At 44.2% G+C, this 23,093-nt stretch overlaps 1 non-coding gene across 1 annotated transcript; it reads left to right on the top strand.

The window, feature by feature from the left end:
- The first annotated feature begins 414 nt into the window (after positions 1 to 414).
- On the top strand, positions 415 to 486 carry TRNAA-UGC (transfer RNA alanine (anticodon UGC)). Its single transcript has one exon. It is a non-coding gene; the product is annotated as a tRNA-Ala (tRNA).
- Positions 487 to 23,093: the final 22,607 nt, after the last annotated feature.

The raw sequence follows: 23,093 nt of genomic DNA, 5'->3' as shown, positions 1-23,093 counted from the left end.
GCTATAAAAGGAAACAGCTGACTGCTGGAGAGCTGCAGGCTCTTGTGGAAGAAATGCCTGCACTCCAGGACATGGAGGCCAGCCAGTTGGTGATGACCCATGATCCCCAGGCTTGGGATGCCACAGAAGGAGGAGAAACTGTGGGGACCCCAAGATGGCAAACCACAGAAGAATGGATAGGAAGTGAGCCAGGAAAACTTTGTGGGGAGTCAGCTGTAGAACTGGAGACCAGCTTGGCGTGTTTCAGCAAGATCCTGGTGGAGGGGGAGGGCCCGGTGGACAGAGAGGGCCCAGGTTCCCCTTCCCTGGCTGTTTCCCCCTGTGCGGAGAGGGGGTGGGAGTGGCCCAGCTCACCAACTCTATTGATTCTGGCCACTAGGCCACACAGCCCTGACCAAAAGTGCAGCTCTATCTGGGGATGTAGCTCAGTGGTGGAGCACATGCTTTGCATGTATGAGGCCCTGGGTTCAATCCCTAGCATCTCTAAATTTTCTTTTGGGGGGGAGGGGTAGCTCAGTGGTTTGAGCATTCGCTAAACCCAGGGTTGTGAGTTCAATCCTTGAGGGGGCCACTTAGGGATGTGGGGCAAAAATTGGGGATTGGTCCTGCTTTGAGCAGGGGGTTGGACAAGATGACCTCCTGAGGTCCCTTCTAACCCTGATATTCTATGGGCTCCGACTGCTAGGCCACATAGCCCTGACTGAAAGGGATTTTCTATTGGCTCTATCCTATTGACTCTGGCCATTAGGGCGCTCAGCCCTGACAGAGAAGGTAGTTATACTGACCCCAGCCAGGAAGCCTCACCGCCCTAACCAAGGAAGTCGCCTTGTGGACATTGGTCATTAGGCAACACTGCCCGAGGCCAGGGGCAGACATCCAAACTCAGCTGCGGGGACATAATGCCCCTTCACACCACCCCCAAAGGATGATGGGGTGTACCAGCCCCACGACACCCTCTCTTTGTAAATGATGTCCAGAATCCAAAAAAGGTGCTCGCAGAGCTCTCCAGGCATCAGGCTTTGTAGTAAATATAGGAATACAGAACAATGCACTTCCACATGTAGACGAAATCCTGGGCAATACAAGCAGACATTCCTCATCATAAAACATATGTTGCTATTAGATCTGGTAAGAATAGGGAGGATTTTCTAAAATAAATTCAAAAATTTTCAGCTTAAAACTGAAAAACTTCAGTTTGGAAATGCTGTTGTGGTGCCCCTAGGAGTTGTAGTTTGGGTTCTGCATGCTCCCATTCTCCTCTATAGGGTGGGCTCCCTGGCCAGAGTACGTATCCCATCATGCATCACAAATGGTCTTCCCTTTTGGAGAGGGGAGGCAGTGCATCATGGGAACCCTCTAGCCACGGTGCATCATAGGAGATGCAGAGCAGACAGGGAGCCTGGCCCATAAAGAATGGGGACATGAGGGAACCAAGATACAACTCCCATGTTCACCTTGGTGGCAAATCCAAATCAAAATATTTTGTTTTTCAGGTGTTCAGTTTTCTGAAGAAAATCAAAATGTCCATGGAAAACAGACACTGTTCATGGACAAATGTGTTTTGTCAAAAACCTAGTTTTCTGTCAAAAAGCAATTTTGAAGGAAAATTTCCCACCAGCCCTAGTTGCTATAGTTAGTGACAGCAGAGATTCAGGTCTGGGTCATATAGTCAGGAACCAACCAGAAGGGTCTGTCATACTGGAGATGCTACAGATTAATTCCTTTCAAAATGAGCATCACATTGTTTTCCCTGGCAAAGCCTGACAGCAACGTGTGTTTTGATATCACTTCCCGGGTGTCCACATTGGGAGCATGTTCCAGAACCCAGCCACTTCTGCATCACATTCAGATACTATGATGAGACATAGCTTCATCCTGTCTTTTTCTCTATTTAAATAGATTTTTAAAGTTGATCTGAGGGCAAAACAGAGCTTATTTTGTTGGAGTTTGGGAGCGAGGAACTGCATCTGTATTCGCTGCCCCACAGGGGAAAAAAAGGTCCCTACATGACTCATGAGCCAGTTGACATTCAAGCGGGGTTAATGGATTTTAGTAACACCTCCACAATGGCTATGAGCCAGGGAGACTGCATAGCTCATACTGCCTAAGCCTAGCTTTGCTGTCAGCAGCTCTGCCAGGCTATATATGGCTGCTTCTGAAGCCTTCCATATTGCACAGAGGAAGATGAAGAAAACACGTCCAGACCAGCAGGAGACAAACGATTGGCTGGATGGGAGTGTTTTCTTGTATATGCTAAATAAGTGGGGGTATTTAGATAAAATCTATTCAGGCAACTGGTCAGAACACAGCTAAATTTAATTTCAGATACCCAGATCGAGGCTGGGATATTGAGCATGAAATGAAAAGACATGAGCTCAGAAAACACCAGATCATGTTTTCATTGTGGGGCAAGCTTTGGGAAGGAAACCCACACACAGCTGCCTCATTTGCTAAACACTCTCCGACTTCTACACTGAATGAGGCAGAGGGACTGTAGAAAAAAATGTATGTGATCATGAAATAAAAGACCGCATTGGAAAGTATATACACAAAGAGTCCAAAGTAAGGTTGCATGGGTCGGATCCCATGCATCCGACGAAGTGGGTATTCACCCACGAAAGCTTATGCTCCAATACGTCTGTTCGTCTAGAAGGTGCCATAGGACTCTTTGCCGCTTTTAAGGTTGCATGGGTAATCTTAACTTTGGCATTTGTAGATTTATCATCCTTTACTTTATAACCTTAACTATTTAATAACATTTTTAATGGAATTTCCTAGGTTTTTAAAGAGAAAGATAATAAACCGAGGAAATCCATCTTGCTGAACTGTCTGCTAGATAACACTTGAATGTTCCGTCCTGCACCATATAATCAAAAAAGATAATGCTCCTATAGAAGGCACCTTCCCTATACTGTATGGGATTAAAGCATGACTCATTACTTACACACCATCACAAATCATAGTCAATATGACCCTACATCTTAAAAAAAGAAATCCCACTTTGCTTTCTCATACATAAATCATAATCTGTAGTGCTTTCCATCTGTAGATCTCAAAGCATTGTACAAAAGAGATGAGTGGCATTAACTTCATTTTACAAATGGAGGCATGGCGACTTGTGCATGGTCACCCAGTAGGCCATTGGCAGAGCTGAGAAGAGAACACAGGTGTCGTGAGTCTAGTCCAGTACCTTATCCACTAGATCCCACTGCTCTGAAGAGAAGCCAGCATATGCCCAGAGCCTGTTCTGGTCACTCCCTCTGGGGCACCTGGCATTGGCCACTGTCAGAAGAGAGGATATTGGGCTAGATGGACCTTTGGTCTGACTCAGTCTGGCCATTCTTACGTTCTTAGCCAATGGATTTCTGGCTGGTAGTAACAATACTGTACTCTGCTATCATATGACAAAAACCAGGGCATATGTGCCAAAGCACATTTAAAAAACAACCGAAGTCAGCAAAAGCAAAGTGTTTTTTTACCAGAGGTGTCTGTGACCTAGGAACTACATCCCATCAAATTCCAGTTCTTCCATGTTGCTGAGCTGCTGGTGCTATTGGGGGCAGTGGGGAGCATGCAGGCAAAAGTTCATTTTTTTAAGTGTTGAAAATGGCAAAACCATTTCCCCCTCAATATGAAAAAAAAAATCATTCCTAGGCTATGGAGAAACATGAAAATTTCAGCACAAACATTTGGTAAAGGCATGAGGGATTGAAAAGACCCTTCAGAATGGGCTTATTTGTTCACCTTAACGATAGGCATCCTGGTCAACTCCACTTACAATATAAAAAAGCCACATACATTTACAACTGTACAGAAACATGGGGTGAAATCCTGGCCCTATTGAAGTCAATGGGAGTTTTGCCATTGACCTCAGTGGGGCCAGGATTCTACCCACAGTGTTTAAACATGAAACAGTGCACTGCTGAACTAACTGACAGTCTTAGTGGAATAAGAGTACAAAAAAGGGGGGAGACTTTTCCACACTGATACTGGTTTGGGCAAATCTCATGATGCCTTTGTGACGGGTTGGACGCCCCCATCTGGGATGCCACCTGATGTGCTGGGGTCCCACTGGTTCCGCCCGTTCCACCAGCCTGGGTTTCCTCACCCTGTCCTAGTTGTGCCAGGTCCTCAAGCCTTCTCCAGCACACACACAGAGGTAGGGATGCACTCAGCTGCAAATGGACATAGAGACACTGAGATCAGCTGTGTGGGAGGAATCAGGTCGGGGATTGCCCAGCACTCATGTGCCAATCTCCTTTGAGGGTATAAACCCAAAATAATATTGTCTTGTGCTGTATAGAAAGTGCACAGTGCAAGCTCATAAAAATTTTCCCTCTCCTTCAATGTCAAGAGAGATATGCACAGCTTTTTGCTCCCCCCCCCCGACCCAGATATGAATGGCACCAACTGGGTTTTGAAATAAACAAGAAATAAGTTTATTAACTACAAAAGGTAAATTTTAAGTGATTATAAGGGATAGCAAATAGAACAAAGCAGATTACTGAGCAAATAAAACAAAACACACAAACGAAGCTTAATACACTCAAGAAATAGGTTACAAAATGTAATTTCTCACCCTAAATGTTGTTTTAGGCAAGTTGAAGAGTTTCTGTAGCTTAGAGTTCCAGTTATTTCTCTTTACAGACTGGAAGCCTATCTCAGTCTGGACTCAACCCCTGCCTTTCCCTTCAGGTGTTTTTAACAATCTTCCTTCTTGGACTGGGAGGCAATGGAGATGAGTCCTGACTGATTTACTCCCCAGCCTTAAATAGAATTTACATAAGGTGGGAACACTTTGTTTCCAGTGGAAAAATATCAGCAGTGTCCATGGTGGTACTCCATACCAGGTGACATCAGCAGATGACCCTGCAGTGTCAAAGCAACAACCCAGGAAGCTCCTTAGGAGGGTGGGAGATTAGTATCTTCAAAGTTCTATAGTCCTTCTTAAATGGCTTGTTCAGGCTGATTGCCTACTGTCTGGTGGGCGTTCCCCCAAATACACACACAGTTGTAATTGTTACATAGTCAATATTCCTAACCTCAGATACAGAAATGATACAGGCCTACAAATTGGATAATCACATTCAGCAAATCATAACCTTCTCAATGATTTTCACATTCACAAAACCTTTTCACATGACCCATCTTGCATAAAACGTATCTTTGTTATGCCGTATTCATATCATGACAATATTTCTATGAAGAATATGGGTTGTAACAACACAGCCTTCGTGTTATCACATCGTACCGGTGCAATGTTATTTTACCAGTGTTCTCATATCATCTGATCTTACCAGGGCAATGCATGCACCTCAGGGAGCACAATCCTGACTGCGGTGGAACTAAAATCTCCCCCTTACCATGTTCTCATGCTCAGAACTATGGTGGCAGCTAGAGTCAAACACTACCCTACAAACCATTGCACAAACATTCAGGATGTGACGCTCTTGTGCGGAATGAAACCAGTACGGAAAGTAATGTAGCAAACGAGCTGGCTTGAAACCTGAAAACAAAACTGGTTTATGAGTTACACCATTGCAACAAAGTGCCTGATCTGTTATTTTTAGTGGCTTAAAAATGCTTTGGGGGTGGGGGAGGGGGGAGGGAAGATTGGCTACGATAACTCAAAAATGACTAAATGGGTTTTCTTTAGATTTTCATAAAACAATTCAAGCAGGAGATGTGTCACCCTAAAGGTAAGTATTTAATAGAGTTATCAGTGACTAAACATTGTGTTACAGAATGGAAGTACTATTTTCAGCCTTAACTGCAACTAGCTGTAGCTCACGAAAGCTTATGCTCAAATAAATTGGTTAGTCTGTATCCGCAAAAAGAAAAGGAGTACTTGTGGCACCTTAGAGACGAACACAGCTGCTACTCTGACACCTACAGCTACTATTGCATCGCTATAATATAGTGAGATATGGTGGGTGAGGGAAAATCATTTCTTGGACCAACTTCTCTTGGTCAAAGAGACAAGCTTTCGTGCTTAGAGAGAGCTCTTCTTCCAACACTCACTTTCTTCAGACAGAAAGACACTCACCCACCTTGTCTTTCTGATGTCCTGGGACCAACATGACTGCAACAATACTGCAGACATATAATAGAGTGGGCATATTAAATAACAATAGCTGGAAAAAACTTACACAGTAGCACATCATAGTATTTGAATGTCGTTCATTTCAACGTGAAATTAACTGTAAGGGCATAGCGCCAGGCTGCCTTAAAGTAATAATCTATGCAATGGTCATATCCTTTAAGATTACTTAATGAAAGCAAAGTCAACTCTTAAAAGGTTTCTTGGTACTAATAGGACTGGCTGGTTCACCAATTATTTTACTCATGTTCCCATATTCTCTTTACCACATAAAGTGTAATTAACGTAGTAGTTGATACATTGCACAAGAGTGCACCTTGCATGGAGAAATTTACTGCATTATTGGTCCTAAATCCTGACAGATACATCACCCTTCAAATTCAAGGCAGAGACTGGTGCATGTTAAAGGGATACCGTCAACTTGAAATCTAGTTCATTAAAAGCAAACAAATAAATAAATAAAAGCAGTTTCGGGTCCTATGTCTTCCACTGAGGACCCCTGTCCATTTTTATTGTTTCACAATCATGTTTTCACATTTTTCTTCCATGGACTGGGTGTCCAGAACCCACACAAACAACAGGAGAAATTAACCGAATGCGAAGGGGGAACGGTAAAAACAACAATTCACAAAGTGCTATCAAATGCGCCAAGTAAACTAACTGGAAAAATTGAGAAAAATATGCTTTTCTCTGAGCCCTTTCGGTGACAGCCATCTTTGGTGTCACTTGTAACAGTATAGGAGGTAAAAAGAATATTCAGAGCAAAGTGTGCTATCTAAGTTGACAGTGCCACTTTAAAGATTGAAAGAGCGAGTCTCTGAAACAGAGGCAAAGAAATTGAGCAGTGTAGATACAGGAAGATTAAGACAAGACCATACAGTGAATGAGACACGCATCACGCCATGGGACGGCTCTGCAGAAAGAATCTGAAAAGCCCTTGCTGTGGGCAATGACGGATGCTGGTCGCAGAGTTATCCAGGGAGATGGGTGACAGTAGCTGAAACAAGATAAATATTTGTTTTCAGATTGGCTGTTTGTGCTGAATCTAAGGCTTCACTTTCTCATGCATCCTGCAGACTCTCAGAGTTACTTTGGTGTCAAATCAAAGCCAGGCATGTGGAAAGTAGTCGTGACCTACAAAGGGATGACTTGGCTTTGTTTCTAACTGAAAGATGCATCTTCTGGAAAATACATAAACTCCCCCCTTTACCAGACCTTTTCATGGTCTCCAGCAGCTTGAACCCTGGGCCCCAGAACATTGGTTAGGAGGAGTAACACACAGGAGTGTTGGAGAGAATGGCACTTTATTCCCAGGCCACAGCTACATCAACCGATTCAAGGAGACAAAGGTCACATGACCATGGTGAGTATCCTGTTACAAAGAGAATGATTAACACATTAATAATACATTAGCCTGATCTATTCTGATTTACATCTCTCTGGTATTATGGGCAGACTTGGAGCACAAATGGACCCTTAAGAGCAAAAGCAAATCTCTTCAGATTTACAGCCGTATTCTCCGAGCTAATGCACCATGCACTCCTGGAATAACTCTGTCCTGATCCTAGCACAACAAAAAACCTTGGCACATTCTGCTCTTTCCTGTGGCCTCATCTACACAGACTGTGCCATTCCCCAGTGGTGTGACTCCACCAATGGTACCAACTAGCATACACTTCTTGTACATGGTAGGTATATGGATTGGCTGCAGAGCTTCCACCACAGGGGACAGACTGAGCCCAGATCCCCTGGGCCAAAGCAGGGGAGCCCAATCCAGATAATTAAAGAGGACGGGGCTGCCCCTGGGCCTACAAAGGGCTGCTAGTGGGCAGCTGGGTGATGGACTGAGACAAGCTGACTCTGGGGAAGGGAAAGCCACACTGGGGTGAAGCTAGCTCCTGTGGTGGGTCCCTGGAGCCAGGAGAGCTCAGGGAAGCAGCTCCAGAAAGGGAGCAGAGCTGAGTGAGGCTGGGAAGCTGCCAGGAGCAGGAGAGCGAGGGATCTCTAGGCGGGATGGCCCAGAACCTGAGCCCAAAGAATGAGTTAAGATTGTGTAAGCAGGGTCTGAATGAGTTTCTCCAATGACATCTAGTGGTGAGCTGTGGAAGAGGACTTCAGGAGCTGAAGTCACACCCACCCTGCCTAGGTGATCAGCATGATGGGACTGCTTTGCTCAAATGATCACTTTTGGCTGGTGTTGGCAATAACAAGGAGACTGGGGCAGGGGTATGGAACGAGGGGAAAGGCGGAGGAAGTGATCCACAGGTTAGTGGCATGACAGCGGCAGCAGGTGGCCTCTATACAGCAGCAGCAGACCCAGGCCCTGCTGATGCAGTTGATAGAAAACCAACAGACACAGCAGGAGGCCCAGTTTGCTGCACAGCAGAGGTGGCAAAAAGTCCACTCCAAATAACAGGAGTGGATACAGGAATGGTTGGGCCAGTAACACAGTTAGTGATGGGTCTGGGGGATGGTTGGCTCCATGCCTCGTGAAGCTCAGACCAGAAGATGACCCCAAGGCTTCTTCCCAACATTTGAGTGGGTGGCAAAGGCAGCGGACTCGGAGGAGTTGACATGGGCAGCCCGCATAGCACCATTCCTGATGGGCAAGGTGCAGGCAGCTTACCGGGCAGTGAGTGATGAGCAGGCGAACTCCAACCCGGGGACGAAGGCCGCCATCCTTGTCAGACATCAGGGAGACCACAATGAAATCTCAAACTCCATGGGATACCAGGGGGACCCAAAGAAAATCCCAAATTCAATAGGATACCTTGGGGGCCCAAGCTGAACTACCCATTAAACAGGCCAGTGGGAGGTCTCAGACAGGACCACTCCACCAAGTATTGGGCAATGGTGTTCACACTATAATCCAGCATGGACAAGGCTCTAGAAGGCAAAATTTAGGCAGAAATGTTCTGCAAATGAACCCGTATCTGCAGTTGATCCAGGTATGCTAGAATAAGGTTATTTAAACGATTTTCATCACTTCCTTATATATCCACTCTAGACTTGTTCTGTAGACGCCAGCCTTCTTCCTCCTGTTCTGGTCATTGTGAATAGTGCAGATACCATGCCCTGAGCCCGCCCTTCATATTACACTTTCCTCTTTATAAAGCTAAAGGGAATCCTGTTATACCCCAATTGGTTGTTTTGGGGAGGGGATAGGAGGGGAGTGAGTGATGAGGTCACCACCTTGTACACCTCCAGCACATAGGTCCTATTTCCATTTGGATAAGAGTTATGTATTTTAAAGTGATCTTTGGTCAATGCTGATGGCTTCATCTCTTTTTCTCAGTTTTTCTGTTTCCCACATTATACCTATTTTTACCTTTCCTGGTCTGCCATCACCTCTCCCCTCCCCCTCATGTCCCGAGCAGTGAGGAGGGACCCAAATATACCTTTCCTAGATCTGGAACTAACAATGGCCCAAGCAAGGTCACTCTTCAGGCACCTAATAAAGAAATATTTGACCTAAGCACTCCTTATGGCTAATATTATAAATTGTATTTCCTGGACCATCGTGGGGTGACTCACCCGATAAAAAGAAAAAGAATTATTACTCATCTAAAAACAATAAAAGCAGAGATTATCTTCCTGCAGGAAACCCACCTTAATGACTTGGAAGCAGAGAGTGGCCACAGAGTGAGAGAGGACAGCAGGCTGAGAAACTGCAAGGAGATTCATTGGACCTGGAAGAGGGCTAATTCCCCAGAGCAGACAGGGGAGATGCCCCCTGTGGTCAGTGGGTACCCCGTGATAACCTCCCATAAATCCCAGAAGAGTAGCAGGCAAAGCTGGCCTCTTCCTTGCAATCCGAGGAAACAATCAAGGTCATGGAGGAAATGAATCCAGGCCTATGGATAGAATTCTCTCAAAGGAATTCTGGAACTTAAGCTGCTATACATTTACAAAGATGCCTTGAAGGAGGGCATCTTACTTCCTACTATGAGGGAAGCTTAATTACCATACTACTTAAACTGAGTAAGGATGTGCAAAAGTGTAACAGCTATAGACACTCCCTTTAATCAATGCTGATCTAAAAATACTTTCAAGAACATTGATTAAGAAGCTTGAAAGCATAGTAAATTATATGGTTCCCCCCAATCAGGTGGGATTTATTAAAAAAAAAGGGATGGTTCAGATTATCAATTGACATGTATTATGTAATGGCATTCCATCAACATTCTAGAAATTCCCATGCAATCATTTCACTGTATGCAGAGAAAGCCTTTGACAGAGTGAACTGGCAAGATCTGTTTCTTACCCTGGATAAATTTGGGTTGGAGAAAGCCTTTATTTCATGGATAAAGCTGTTATATTCCAATCCCAAATCACGTATCCTAACAAATAGCACAATATCCCCCGTTTGATCTGTTTTGGGGAACTAGACAGGGATGCCTCCTCTTGTTCAATTTGGCATTAGAACTACTTGCAATACTAATCAAGGAACACCAAGGTATTCAAGGGATCAAATCAGGAGACAAAAATCCTTCAAGATACAGACCACATCCTCATAGTTATTAAAAACCTGATTCAAATATCCTGTCCAGTTTGGCCATGGCTCATTTTCCTTCCATTGGAGGTCCTAATTTAAGGTGTATGATGCCACTCAACTGTGAAGCAGGAAACAGAAGCTAGAGGAAGAGATTAGAAAGAGGCTGCGGTGGCTGTCACTAGGACTCAATGGGCCTGGAGAGTGGGCGGGTGACATACTTGGGTATAATCCAGATCAGAAAGGGGTTTTGCAACTCCTGCCCTCTAAACCTGAGGTACCTTGCAATCTCTTGCTTTTGTAGCCTCCATCCTGGACTGCTCGCAACCAACCACAAGCATGCAAGCAAGTCCCAGATAGGTTTGTGTAATTGCAGCCTGCCAATCACATCCTGGCTTTCACCAACCTCGGTGATACTGCAGTGATCCCAACACACTCCCAGTCCCAGACTTACCACCAGAAATGTGTGTCTTGCACTTTCCAGCCCTCTCGCAGAGAGTCCAGAAATATTATGTTCATTATTCTTTTAAGGGAATAATCATTCTTTTAAGGGAAGTTACCCCGACATTTTAAATTAAACACTCTGGATTAGATGAAACAATAAAACAAGTTTATTAACTTCAAAGAGATAGATTTTAAGTGAGTACAAGTAATGAGGCATAAAAGTCAGAAATGGTTACAAGAAAAATAAAGATAAAACATTTACTAGTGCCTCACTTAACAAACTATCATAGAATGTCAGGGTTAGAAGGGACCTCAGGAGATCATCTAGTCCAACCCGCTGCTCAAAGCAGGACCAACCCCCAATTTTTGCCCTGGATCCCTAAATGGCCCCCTCAAGGATTGAATTCACAACCCTGGGTTTAGCAGGCCAATGCTCAAACCACTGAGCTATCCCTCCCCCCAACTATAGTAGATTCAAGCAAAATTTCTCACCACATGCTCCAGCAAAATTACTGACCAAACTCATCAAGTCAGGACCCCTTCCCCAAAATCCAGTGGTTGTTTCCTTTTGTTTTCTCAGCTGTGGAAAATGTGATGGGCAAGTAGAGAGATAGGGTCTCTTGGGGTGGTTGTCCCTCTTTAGTTTCAGTCCCCCTCTTGAAAAATATTGCCAGCTGAGAACCAGGAGACAAAGAGTCTATGTGGAAGGATGTTCCCTGATGGCTTCTTTCACTTGTTTCAGCTTTCTTTGTTTTCGCTTGCTTGATGATGACTCTGTTTACTGCTTAAATGCAAATTAAGGCAAGAAGACATTCCTTTCTTTAGGACAGACCTGTTTACTGATGTCTGCATAGGCAGCACTGTGGGGTTTAGAACATATGTAAATAACATCATAAAGAGGAATCTTATAACTTCACATACAATGTTGCCAGACATATTTTAACAGGACAATGCTGACCAGTAAATTATGTGTTTTCAAATGATACCTTACAAGGAATAACTTGTACAAAGATTATTAGGGTAGTGTGTAGGGTGTGAATAAAAGGGAGTATTCCAGCACAAGAGCATAGCTAAGAGCAGAGCACTTACAGCTACAATTCTTTAAGCCAGTAGTTCTCAAACTTTTGTACAGGTGACCCCTTTCACATAGCAAGCCTCTGAGTGCGACCCCCTTATAAATTAAAAACATTTTTATATATTTAACACCATTGTAAATGCTGGATCCAAAGTGGGGTTTGGAGTGGTGGCTGACAGCTTGTGACCCCCCATGTAATAACCTCGCAACCCCCTGAGGGGTCCCAACCCCCCAGTTTGAGAATCCCTGCTTTAAGCAATGAGATGTCAGTGGGACAGAGATTTGGCCCTCTGTGCTATGCAAACGCGTTGCTCAGTGTTGAAGTAGTTTTGGGGTTGAACATTGCTGACCATCATCAAAAGCTTCTATTTCAACTTTACATGCGGTGTTGATCACAGTGGGCTCAGTTTGAAGTCAAAACAGGAGAACATGTCATGTCTGCAATCCTCTTCACCATTGCCATCAACTGGGTAATGCGCCGTCCAACAAAAGACATGCCAAGAGGCATTAACTGGACACTCTTCTCATCCCTTGAAGACCTGGACTTCGCAGATGATGTTGCTCTCCTATCACATACCCAACACCATATACAAGAAAACACAACTCGACTCAACGCATTCAGCCAGCAAACTGGACTGAAAATCAACCACAATAAGACAGATCTCGTGACCTTTAATATTGCCCCACCATCACCAGTACGGATAGAGAATTATGTTCTTACCAATGTAGAAACATTCACATACTCGGGCAGCACCATCAGCCAGGACGGTGGAACCCAGGACATGTGGAACAAAATCAATAAAGCCAGGAACACCTTCAGGAGCTTAAATGCAGCCTGGAAAGCCTCAAAATACAACACCAAAACCAAACTCAAGATTTATCAGAGCTGCGTACTTTCAACACTACTTTAGAGTGCAGAATGCTGGGGAATGAGAAAGTCTGATATGTCCAAACTGTCTTCATTCCATACAACCTGCCTCAGAAAAATCCTCCGTATCTTTTGGCCCAGAACAATCTCAATCCAAGATCAATTGACACAGTGCAGCCAAGCGGATCTGAGCACCATCATTGCCAAGAGGTGTTGGAGATAGATTGGCCAAGTGCTTCGGATGGAAACTGATTCCATCACCAGAGTAGCAATAAGATGGACACCTGAAGGCAAGTGAAAACAAGGCCACCCGAAAATGACATGGCAAAGAGCTGTGGAAGCCGAGCTGAAAAACCTGGGGCACAGATGGGGAACCATTGAAGACATTCCAGAAACAGACAGGAGTAGAGGAGCTTCGTCACTGCCCTAAACGCCAGAGGCGTAATACGAACATGATGATGATGATGATGATGATGATGATGATTGCTGACCAAATGAAAGAAGTCATGTTCCCCCATTAGTCAAGGGGCATATAGCTCAGGACTAGAGCTTTGACTGCAGATTAAAATCTGGGTGTCCTCTTTTAGCCTTTCCACACACATTGCATCCTTTCTCTTCCTGCTTGCTTTACTGCTTCACCTTCCTAGTGATGCCTCTTTTCATAGAATCATAGAATATCAGGGTTGGAAGGGACCTCAGGAGGTCATCTAGTCCAACCCCGGCTCAAAGCAGGACTAACCCCAACTAAATCCTAAATCCCCAACTAAATCCTTTCTCAGAAGACCCTGAAGAGTTTTGAGGCCCAATCAGGTCTAGGATTTGGGTTCCAATTCAGTGGTGCTGTCTTTCTGAAAATTTGACCTCAAATACTAGAAAGCTCAGGAAAACAGCAGAGCTCCTGCCATGAATTCTGCCATGCTGGGACAATCATAATTTCAGCAACAGTGAGACCACAATCGAACCCTTCTTGATTCGGATGCATGAACAAAACTGCCCGGGTACACTCATATGCAGGGATTCCAGTCTGAACCTGCCATTCCTCCATAAATGTGAAGGGGTAAAGGTTCAGGCTTTGGGATTTGGTCTGTGTCTACTAAATAGTCTCTTATATTATTCTCTATTATTGTCCACATCATAAAAGACACACCTCTAACGGCACGGCTCTGACCACCAGGGAAATGCAAATTGCCAGGAAGAACATATTTTTAGAAGCAATTGAGAAAAGAGCAGCAATTTTTTTCTCCATATGAATTCTTGGAAGAGGGACCTTCACAACAGAATGGCAGCTGTAAACGTGCATATTAGCACATCAATTGTTAAAGAAGAATGATAGATAATATGTGGTATGAAACAAGGATTAAAAATGTGCAGTTCATATTTGTACTTGATTGTCGTCCAGTTCAGCATGAAACTATCAGGACACAACTCCCAGGTGTCTCAGAGCAATAATCTATGCAGTGCTCATATTCTTTCAGATTATTAAATGAAGGCAAATATTTAAAGTATTTCTGTGCTGCTAAAGAGCTGGCCAATTCACCAGTTACTTTAATAATGTTAACATATGCTTTCTACCATATAAAGTTTCATTACTGCAGTAGGCAGTATATTGCACCTTGCCTGGAGACATAAATACAAGTGCATTAATGGTTCTTAAGTCCCTACATATTCCTGACCTTTCACAGGCATTATCAGGAAGACAGAGACTGTGCAATGTTAATTAATGACAAAAAGCCTAAGAAATTGAGCCCAATAAATTGATTTCTGTAGCTAAAGGAAAGAACATCCAATGACATATGCATAGTCACAGTGGTTGAGTTTTGCTGGAGACTGTGATGGAGTGCAGGGAGTTAACAAAGTGAGGCTGCACTCTGATCACTCTGGCACTAATTGGCTCCCCAGAGAGGTCTGATTGGGGTATGAAATGTAATTAGCTAATCCCCATAGCAGGTTGGGTGAGCTACCGGATTAATTAGCCCATCAGCTGTGCACTGCTAAAAAAGACACAGGAAGGAAATGCAAAGGGAGAAGAGCAGTGCTAGCCAAGCCCACAATCAGAGAGATCTCCAGTAAGGTAGATCTCGTCTCCTTTTAGGGAGAAGGGCTGACAATACAAGGGTGTGACACTCCGTACCTCAGGGGAACATCCTGCACCCCATGTTCATCCTTATAATGTGACTGTGTGGTATCAAATGCAAAGTTTGTCATGTTGGATTTCTTTGGGCGGCTCATGATGCACTGAGTATTGTTGTTATAGTAATGTTATAATAATGTTAAAGATTGTAATTTCATGTATATAGTTATGAAGCTGAAAATGTGTCCTCAGGTCTTAAAACAAGCCCAGGCAAAACCCTTCAGGAACAGAGGGGCAGTTCACACCTCATCAGGGCAGGTATGGGACAAATCCAGCCCAGGCTCATAGGAACAAAGGACACTGGTCTAGGCAGCAACACAGGATCTGTTGGACTCTTGAGTGAGTCACCCCCCTTCTCTTGGTCAGTTTGGGACTGCGATGAGGTAATGCTCACCTGACCCTGAAGGGGAAGGGGGGGGTAAAGCCAATAGGGAAGAAAGAACATGATAAAAGGGAGAGACTTTTGCCATGCTGGCTCTCTCTTCCACCTCCATCTACAGGCACCACACCAAGTGACTGAAGCACTGATCAAAAGGGAGAACCTGGCTGAAGGGCAACCAGCCAGCCTGTGGTGAGATGCACCTAAGTTTGTAAAGGAACTGAAAGTGTTAAGATCAACTTAGAATGCATTTTGCTTTTATTTCATTTGACTAAATCTGACTTGTGGTCTTTTGACTTATAATCACTTAAAATCTATGTTTGTAGTTACTAAATAAAATAAATAAAAATGCAGGTCCAGGCTCCCCACCCCCCGGCAGAAAGCAGGTCTAATGGAAAAGGAGAGAAAAGGGCATACAATGGGAGAACCAGAATATCCTAGAGCAAAAGAAATAAGCCAGGAGGAAAACGAGACCTCCCTAGCTAAAGGTAGGGGAGAATAAGGTGCTTCAGAACAAGGTTTACAGGGAAAAAGTTACCCTCACTTATTGCGAAGAGTCAGAGAGTCCCAGGAACCCTGGCCTCCAGAACAGCAAGAGGAGGAATCCTGGGGCTGGGAGAACCAGGATCCCTAGTTACGGAGAAAAATGGGGGACAGCACCAGGCCCAACTCCAAGCCAAAGAGGAGAGAGCAAGGAGAGCAGGCAAGTGGGCTTCCCATGGTGCAAAGGTCTGCGGGGAAACAGAATTAGGGGGATGTTCCCCACCCATCAAATGCTCCTGTTTCAGGAGGAAGATGGATAACCACCCTGGGGCCAGCATGAGCACGAAGAGTCCAGCGCCTCCTCTGAAGAGGGGAGGGTGTGTGGAAAGAGAAACCGTGCTGTGAGGCCGGGGAGGTGAGCCTGCACTCTGATTGCTCTGGAACTAATTGGCTCCTGCAGGGAGGGCTAATTTGGGTATGAAATGTAATTAGCAAAGCAGGATAGCAGGTTGGGTGAACTAAAGGATTAATTAGCCCATCAGCTGAGGACTGCTAAAAAAGGCACAGGAAGGGGGCAAGAGGAGAGGAGCAGGGCTAGTTGAGCCCACAGGGGGATCTCCAGGAAGGGAGACCTCTTGGGCCCTGGGAGATGGGCCAGAGATACAAGGGATATTGTAAATAGTGTTGCTGCACAAACTGTAAAGGTGTTGGTGGAGGGAAACCAACCAGTGAAGTCTGAGCAGGATTCCTTGTTGCCAGGGAGCAGGAGTGGATTGTGGTACAGAGTCCTGGGGTCATCTCCAGCTCTGTAGGAGGAGCTCAGAGTCTTTGTGAAGAAGGTGGCGCAGCTGGGACAAAGATTCTCAGGAGAGACAAGTAACAATTGCTCAAAGAAGGTAAATATTTGTTTCCACGCCAGTTGTTCCAGTGAAATGCCAGGCTCGCCTTGCCTGTGCGTGACTCTGAGCCGGCCCTGGGACGCTCTAGACAGAATGTCTCCTGGCCTGGAAAGCGATCGTCCGTGGAAGGTTACAAAGAAGCAGGCCTCCTGACCATATCCTGTATTTCCTTCCTTCTCCTTACCAGGACTGGTCACCCCTGAGCTACTGTGCAGTGGAAACACAAGCCCTGTGGACTGGAGGAGGTCAGAGAATGCCCTGGGGAAAAGGGTATAGCAGGGGGACAGACAACAGGCCCTTTGCCTCCCAGACCTGATGCTAAGTAGGGATCCCCTGCTAATTATGTGGCTCTCAAACCCGGCAGGCAGCTTGCTTACTTCATGCATGAGTTTCCTTAACCAGTACATTGGTACAGACGAACCACTCCTGACTTAAACGCTCAGGGCCTTAGAAAAAGTGAGCTCCGCTTGCAGCTCACCCACATTAGGTAGAAAAGCACAAGAGCAGCAACACACAACATTGTGTAGCAGGTAGATACCACTGAAATGGAGAATGTGACTTGGCAAGTAGCATGGGATTGATTGATATGGGCCTTTAGCTAGTTCTTAAAACAATGACTAGCTTCAGAGACAGCATGCCTCCTTAAAGGGAAGGGTCTGGGAGAGAAACTTGCCCTTCAGTTATCCATTGCTGTTTAACATAACCCAGGGCAAGTCGGTCACAAGACTGGCTAACAGCTGCTGGCACAGTACATACATGGCATGAGAGGACAAATTGGACCAGGACAGCTCAGCACTGTGGGAGCCCAGACCCTGCCACTGCCTGAAATTCTTGTTCATCAAGCTTTGTGGTGGAGAAACATGTGCTTTCCTGGGCTTGCTTGCTCTGATTATAATGAGCTGTCTCTGAAGGCTTGCCCCAGAGTGTGCCTAGGGACATCGTACTAAAGATGGTAGCCAGGAGAGAAGGAAGCTTTGAATTCACCCTGTTTTATTTCAAAGGCTGAGCAGTAATGTACTGTTCCTGTTTTGTCCTCTGGTGGCTTTTTCTTGTGAAATCTCCCAGAAGGCCACAGAAAGCTGTGATTCAGAGCTGAAGTTTAAAATTAACGCCCTATTTATCAAACAAATGATACAGCTGTTTGGTGTAAACAGATGAGATCAGTGATCTAACCAGTGCCATCTGCCCTTCATCTGACTAAAAGGAAAACCAGAGCTACTGCAATTGATTTCAGATGACAAAATATAATTTGTTTAGGGCCCAATTTATAACAAAGTTAAAGAGATACCGCCTGGCCTGTAATTTGGCCTAGATTAAAATGGTTAGAATCTTGTCGTGCTACTGTATTTACAATTTTAAAAGGTTAAACAAAAGGTTATGATTCAGACTATTAATGGAAGATGGTGCAAAACTAGGGGCCAATACAGAATTATTTTCCGTTATAAATGTTGGGTTGCTTTAGAGGATGTGACATAGGTGCTGAAGCTAAAAAATGTAAAAAGCTTACAGGTATAAGCACCAATCCACTAAATACGCAGTTGGGTCAACATCTGTGGATCAAATTGTTGAGTTAGGCAAGAATATTAAATGTATTGTGACTCTTACCTTTCTGACTTCGAACAGATCCTTTTCTCAGGAAGCTTCATAAGGTCTTTGAGTTCAATGTATAATTGTAGCCCTGATGCCATTTAATAGCCAATCATTTCTGTTAGGTTTCAGAGTGGTAGCCGTGTTAGTTTATTTGAGCATTATCTTTCGTGGGCTAAAGTCCACTTCATCAGATGCATGCAGTGGAAAATACAGTAGGAAGATATATACAGTAGGAAGATACAGAGAACATGAAAAAATGGGGGTTGCCATACCAACTCTTAACGAGACCAATCGACTAAGGTGGGCTATTATCAGCAGGAGAAAAAAAAACTTTTGTGGTGATAATCAGGATGGCCCATTTCAAACAGTTGACAAGAAGATGTGAGTAACAGTAGGGGGGAAATTAGCATGGGGAAATAGTTTTTAGTTCGTGTAATGCTATCCAGTTTGCAGATCAATTCCAGTTCTGCTGTTTCTAGTTGGTGTCTGTTTTTGAAGTTTTTTTGTTGAATAATTGCAACTTTTAGGTCTGTAGTTGAAGTGTTCTCTGACTGGTTTTTGAATGTTGTAATTCTTGACGTCTGATTTGTGTCCATTTATTCTTTTGTGTAGAGACTGTCCGGTTTGGCAGAGGGGCATTGCTGGCACGTGACTCCAACGAGAAATAGCAGAACTGGAATTAATCTGCAAACTGGACACCATTAAATTAGGCTTGAATAAAGACTGGGAGTGGATGAGTCATTACACAAACTAAAAATTCTTTCCCCATGCTAATTTTTGTTTGTGGCTGTCATCTTTTGGGGAGAGAGGGCCCCCCGATGAAGCTAAGTTACATTCTTCAGCCCCAGGTAATGAGGCAGAGCTTTGGACAACGTGCACAAGTGAAAAACAAAGGCTCAAGTATCACACTGAAATGTAAGTACAATATTTATATTCCAATTGATTTATTTTGTAATTATATGGTAAAAATGAGAAAGTCAGCAATTTGTCAGTAACAGTGTGCTGTGACATGTCTGTATTTTTATGACTGATTTTGTCAGCAAGTAGTTTTTAAGCGAGGTGAAACTTGGGGGTACGCAAGAGAAACCAGATTCCTGAAAGGGGTACGGTAGTCTGGAAAGGTTGAGAGCCACTGGCGTAAATCACAGCAAGATTTGGCCTGTATTGATCGGCATAATCCAGTCACACACACAATTTTCCTGGGGAAGTGTATCATACTGAACATCTCCCAGGGATTTCAGAAAGAAGATGATCCAATATCCTTTAATAAGGACAGAGCTTCTAAAAGCCCAGGAAAATATGATCAGGGAAAATACCCTGCAGCCCTCTCAACAGCATTCCATGTATGTCTGGTGAGATTCTGTCCCGCAACTCTGCCCAGACCAACCCCAGCAGAATGGAAATGGCAAGATATGAAAGGAAACTCCTATAGTCAATACACAGTCTTTATAGACAGCCACAGTTGCAAAGGATTGTGGCCCGAATCTTGCAGTGTTTATTTACGGCTGGATTCTGCTCTCGTTTATAACAGTGTCGATCTTTGAGTAGTGCCACCAAGTTAATGGATTTTCTCAGGATTTACACCACAGTAACTGAGAGCAGAATCTGACAGGATTTAGCCCTATATTAACAAAACCAAATACAGCTATGGAAACATCACATCACATACCATTCAAACACATGCACCTTCTCAATGAATGAATCAATTAACATTCCTAGCTGCGATCATTACATCTCTGTTCCATTCTGCATTAGCTCTGCAATATTGTACTTTCTCTCCATTAACTACATGTGAGTCACAAAGAAACAACCATAACTCATATTCCAGAAATCATCCTACCATGCACTGATTCAGGCACCATTCCCAATTAAATTCATGAAAGATTAATTCCTTAATTGATTAACATTACAAATCATAACCATTAGCTGCCCTTCCATTAACCATTCAATAGTTCACAGTATTATGCTGATTTCTTAATTAGCCCATGGTGAGTCAAAAAAAAAAGGTAAGTAACCTCTCACATCCTCTTGGTCCCTTAGGCAAAATTATCTGCAGGTTGCTCTTCTATTCCATTTACCTCTCCTCCATAGTGACAAACGCATGCGGCTTTGGCCCTCTCTTATGTTTATAAGAATGAACAGTTCACCCAAGGAAAAGGCAGGGTCAAGTCACTTCTTTTTTTTCCCCACTGGGACAAAATTCTCCTTTATGGACCTCTCTCTAGAGTAATCTGAATAGAAATATCTGGATAGAAATATCTGGGACTGGATAGAAATATCTGGATAGAAATATCTGGCATGACATCCTATCTGCCTACCAATTAAAGGAATGCCTCTAGTGGCATATATTGATTTATTATTAGTTGCAACAATGATCGTGTGGCTCTGCTTTATACAGTGCCTGCCATCTACGTTGTCAGAGAGTTTAAAGCCGGAAGGGATCATTATGATCATCCAGCCTGACTTCCTGATAACTCAGGCCAGAAAACCCCACCCAGTGATTCCTGCAGCTAGCCCATAACTTCTAGTTGAGTGTATTTTATACGAGGGCATGCGGCCATAATTGGTGAGGATTTCTCATTGCTTTCGACACACCTGAGAGTGCTGAGCAACTGCAGTTCCCCAGGAAGTCAAGGGGAACTGCTGGTGCCAGCATGTCTCAGGATATGACCTGTTGTTACAGTCACTGAGGCCAGGTCCTCCAAGGGATTTAGGCACCTACCTCCCATTGGGAGGTGGAGTCTCTGCCATGTGTACCGCACTGTAGCAATGCGGAGGTGCACCACCCAAGGAGAGGCCACTGGCTATTCTGGGATAGGTCTTTCGCAGTAGGTTTTTCATGAAAGTCTTTGAAAGGTCTTGTCTAAAGAACAAGAAAACCTTGGAAAACCCCACACTTTCCACAGGACAAGAAAGCCATTTCCTTCCCCGCTCATGCGGACAGGTATGAACTCCCTCAGGTCTTTCTGAGGTGCCGTTAGGCTGCAGGTGAGGTACACTTACAGTGCATAGCTCACATGAGGGTTTATCTCAGCTGAGTTGGGATAATGCACCTTGAATGGCAAAATTTAGGCCTCCGTCTTCAGCTGAGCATCTTTTCTAAAAATTGGGCTGATCGATCTCTGCATGGGTGACTGAGGTGGCCCTCATATGCTAACGGCATTTAATCAAGGGTTAGAATATTTATATTGTAGCATGCAAGTCCTTGCACTACTAAAGCAGTTCTTTGTTTCTCTCTGCTCATCCATTATGACTCTATCCGTGAGCTACGATTATAGTGGAACCAATACGTGGCCATTTGATAAGGAGTACCTGAGATACAGTGCCCATAAAAAAAATCACATGACGTCAGACATTTCTGGTTCTGATAACATTATTGAGCACACAGTGGGCTCAAACTATTGCACTGATCCACCCCAAACTAATGTCATATGCTCAAGTTCCAATCTGGCTCGCATTTTGCATCTGCTTCCCCGCTGGGAAAGCAGGAGTTCAAGATATTTTTGGTGAGAGTGGCTCAAGTCTGGATGATGAGCTACAGAGTGACGCATGCATACGTTGCAGGGCTACTACTCTTTGTTGGACAACAAGCACACCTCACATCAGAGTCATGAATGTTTATTATTAATTTGTATTACCATAACACCGTAACAGTCATGTACTGGGACCCTGTTGTAGTAGAAAGAGAGCCTGAGACATAAGCCCTTGTATCAGAGGCCTGGTATAAGGCAGGACCTGCTCACAGAATCTGGCAAGAACAGGGCTAATATTGCAGAAAGATACATTCCTACGAAGTGCTAGGCACAGAGTAGTCACACAAACACATCCCGATATCAAGTGGTACCAGAACATCCTGATATCAAGGATGGTACAAAAACATTCTCCAAGTATAACAGGAACACAATGACCTCTCCTAAAAGATGAAGTTAGGATGACAGTATGTAATAGAGATGTTTTGATCGAATCAACATGTACAAGGTGATGGGTGATAACTAGCCACGTCAGGGGGCCCGTACCTAACTATGTCAGAGGGGCAGTACTAACTTGTTTGTATTGGGGTATAAAGATGTATCTCAAAGGGCATGTCTTTGTCTGCCTAGGGAGGAACGTAAAGTCACGCCGTTCACTAAGCTGGTCCATTGTTACGGGCATACATGTTGTCATAACCATAAGGGTAGCCTAAAATTCCTCCTTACCTGTAAGGGGTTAAGAAGCTCAAATAACCTGGTTGGCACCTGACCAAAGGAACCAATGGGGACAAAAGATACTTTCAAATCTGGGGGAGGGGGAGGGGAGAGAGGCTTTGTTTTGGGTTCCCTGTTTCTGTGTTCGTTTGCTCTTGGGACTAAGAGGGACCGGACATCAATCCATGTCCTCCAAACCATTCTGAACCAGTCTCTCATATTACAGAAATTGTAAGTACAAGCCAGGTAAGGCATATTAGTTTATCTTTGTTTTCTCAACTTGTGAATTTTCCCTTTGCTGGGGGGAGGTTTATCCCTGTTTTGTTGTAACATTGAAACTAAGGCTAGAGGGGTTTCCTCTGTGTTTTGTGCATCTTTTGTTACCCTGTAAAGTTATCTTCCCACCTGATTTTACAGAGGGGATTTTTATCTTTTCTATTTTTTTAAA

This window comes from Lepidochelys kempii, chromosome 4 (genome assembly GCF_965140285.1).
Source record: "Lepidochelys kempii isolate rLepKem1 chromosome 4, rLepKem1.hap1, whole genome shotgun sequence".
NCBI lineage: Eukaryota > Metazoa > Chordata > Testudines > Cheloniidae > Lepidochelys > Lepidochelys kempii.
This window is presented reverse-complemented; position numbering and strand designations above follow the sequence as displayed.